Below are 3,473 nucleotides of genomic sequence, written 5' to 3'. Positions count from 1 at the left end.
AATTGCTGTCCTGAAAGGAACTCCACTTTCGATCAATGGTAATTTATTATGGGATATTATAAGCATATTACCCAGTAGTAAGTTGTAAATTGCATTCCAAATTATTTTAATCAAATTATATTGTATTGAATGAGGCTAGGTAAGGCTGTGTAAAGTAAACCATATCTCTCTCTCTATCTCTCTCTCTCTCTCCCCCTCCCTCCCTCCCTCCAGCTCATGCACACAAAAAACATGTGGAATGCCCCAACAGCAGTTGACCACATACACAGTCACCCCTGATGCGCATTAGGAAAACCTACTGCTGACTGCCCATCTGTCTATTTCTGCAATGATGGCAGACATCCACTTTGCACTGACACACACACATACCCCCACCTCTACCACCCTATACCCCCTGCCTCAGTTCGTAGGATGGCAATTTGCATATACTCCAGAATGTTATGAAGAGTGATCAGATGAATTGCAATTAATTGCAAAGTCCCTCTTTGCCATGCAAATGAACTGAATTCCAAAAAAACATTTCCACTGCATTTCATCCCTGCCACAAAAGGACCAGCTGACATCATGTCAGTCATTCTCACGTTAACACAGGTGTGAGTGTTGACGAGGACAAGGCTGAAGATCACTCTGTCATGCGGATTGAGTTTGAATAACAGACTGGAATCTTCAAAAGGAGGGTGGTGCTTGGAATCATTGTTCTTCCTCTGTCAATCATGGTTACCTGCAAGGCAACATGTGCCGTCATCATTGATTTGCACAAAAAGGGCTTCACAGGCAAGGACATTGTTGCCAGTAAGATTGCACCTAAATCAACCATTTATCGGATCATCAAGAACTTCAAGGAGAGCGGTTCAATTGTTGTGAAGAAAGCTTCAGGGCACCCAAGAAAGTCCAGCAAGCGCCAGGACATCTCCTAAAGTTGATTCAGCTGCGGGATCGGGGCACCACCAGTACAGAGCTTGCTCAGGAATGGCAGCAAGCAGGTGTGAGTGCATCTGCACGCACAGTGAGGCAAAGACCTTTGGAGGATGGCCTGGTGTCAAGAAGGGCAGAAAAGAAGCCACTTCTCTCCAGGAAAAACATTAGGGACAGACTGATATTCTGCAAAAGGTACAGGGATTGGCCTGCTGAGGACTAGGACATTTTCTCTGATGAATCCCCTTTCCGATTGTTTGGGGCATCCGGAAAAAAGCTTGTCCGGAGAAGACAAGGTGAACGCTACCATCATTCCTGTGTCATGCCAACATTAAAGCATCCTGAGACCATTCATGTGTGGGGTTGCTTCTCAGCCAAGGGAGCTCACTCACTCACAATTTTGCCTTAGAACACAGCCATGAATAAAGAATGGTACCAACACATCCTCTGAGAGCAACTTCTCCCAACCATCCAGGAACAGTTTGGTGACAAACAATGCCTTTTCCAGCATGATGGAGCACCTTGCCATAAGGCAAAATTGATAACTAAGTGGCTCGGGGAACAAAACATCTATATTTTGGGTCCATGGCCAGGAAACTCCCCAGACCTTAATCCCATTGAGAATATGTGGTCAATCCTCAAGAGGCAGGTGGACAAACAAAAACCCACAAATTCTGACAAACTCCAAGCATTGATTATGCAAGAATGGGCTGCCATCAATGAAGTCTTGAAAAAGAAGGGTCAACACTGCAAATATTGACTCTTTGCATCAACTTCATGTAATTGTTAATAAAAGCCTTTGACACATGAAATGTTTGTAATTATACTTCAGTATTCCATAGTAACATCTGACAAAAATATCTAGACACTGAAGCAACAAACTTTGTGGAAATGAATATTTGTGTCATTCTCGCTTCATACTCGTCGCCAAACCCACTTGCTCCAGACTGCCTTGTCTCAGCTCACTGGTCACCATAGCAGCACCCATCCGCAGCACTTGCTCCAGCAGGTATATTTCACTGGTCACCCCCAAAGCCAATTCCTCCTTTGGCCGCATTTCCTTCCAGTTCTCTGCTGCCAATGACTGGAACGAATTGCAAAAATCGCTGAATCTGGAGACTCTTTCTCACTAACTTCAAGCACCAGCTGTCAGCGCAGCTCACAAATCATTGCACCTGTACATAGCCCATCTGTAAATAGCCCATCCAACTACCTCATCCCCATACTGTATTTATTTATTTATTTTACTCTTTTGCACCCCAGTCTCTAATTGCACATTCATCTTCTGCACATCTATCACTCCAGTGTTTAATTGCTATAACGTAATTACCTCGCCACTATGGCCTATTTATTGCCTTACCTCCCTTATCTTACCTCATTTGCACACACCGTATATATACTTTATTTCTACTGTATTATTGACTGTATGTTTGTTTATTCCATGTGTAACACTGTGTTGTTGTATGTGTCGAACTGCTTTGCTTTATCTTGGCCAGGTCGTAGTTGTAAATGAGAACTTGTTCTCAACTAGCCTACCTGGTTAAATAAAGGTGAAATAAAAATAAAAATAAAACTCTCATTCGCAAAACCTTGGCACATTCAATCCCTTACAAGCTGACTGCCAGTAAAGAGGAACAGACAGTATGTGCTGAATGACATAAACAGTGTAGCTAGCTTTCACCCTAATAGTCTTTTGTCTACATCCAAAATAGCACCCTTGCCACTACATAAGCTCTAGTCAAAAGTAATGCACTATGGGGCCCTGGTCAAAAATAGTCACTTTATAGGGAGTAGGATGCCATTTGGGACACACCCTTTGTCTGAATCAATGACTGGGTTACAACAGACAAGCCTTTCCTTCTCTAAGTCTGTATCCAAAAAGGCACCCTATTCCCTATATAGTGCACTGCTTCTATAGGCTCTGGTCAAAAGTAGTGCACTACATAGTGAATAGGTTGCCATTTAAGATGCACACTAACCACTTGACTATAATGAAATGTCACATAATGTGTCAGCCATGAGAGATATGTTTTGTTGCCAGACAGACAGAAACACAAGACCTATTGAAATCATTCTGGAGGAGGAAAAATGCTATTTGAATTTAAAGAGGTGACAGCTCGGAAGACTGCTCCGAACACTTATTAACCCATCTTGATTCTGGGATATATCACCACGACGTCTAATCTATATGGCTTTGTCTTTTGGGACTCTCAGTAACTTCTAGGGCCGTATATACCACATAGATATACACTGAAAAAATATAAATGCAACATGCAACAATTTCAAAGATTTTAGGGAGTTACAGTTCATATAAGGAAATCAGTCAATTTAAATAAATTCATTAGGTCCTAATTTATGGATTTCACATGACTGGGAATAAAGATATGCTTCTGTTGGTCAGAGATACCTTTAAAAAAAAGGTATGGGAGTGGATCAGAAAACCAGTCTATCTGGTGTGATCACCATTTGTCTCATTCAGCGTGACACATCTCCTTCGCATAGAGTTGATCAGGCTGTTGATTGTAGCCTGTGGAATGTTGTCCCACTCCACTTCCATG

Source organism: Oncorhynchus tshawytscha, linkage group LG09, assembly GCF_018296145.1.
Source record: "Oncorhynchus tshawytscha isolate Ot180627B linkage group LG09, Otsh_v2.0, whole genome shotgun sequence".
In the NCBI taxonomy this organism is placed as follows: domain Eukaryota; kingdom Metazoa; phylum Chordata; class Actinopteri; order Salmoniformes; family Salmonidae; genus Oncorhynchus; species Oncorhynchus tshawytscha.
Note: the sequence above shows the minus strand (reverse complement) of the source record.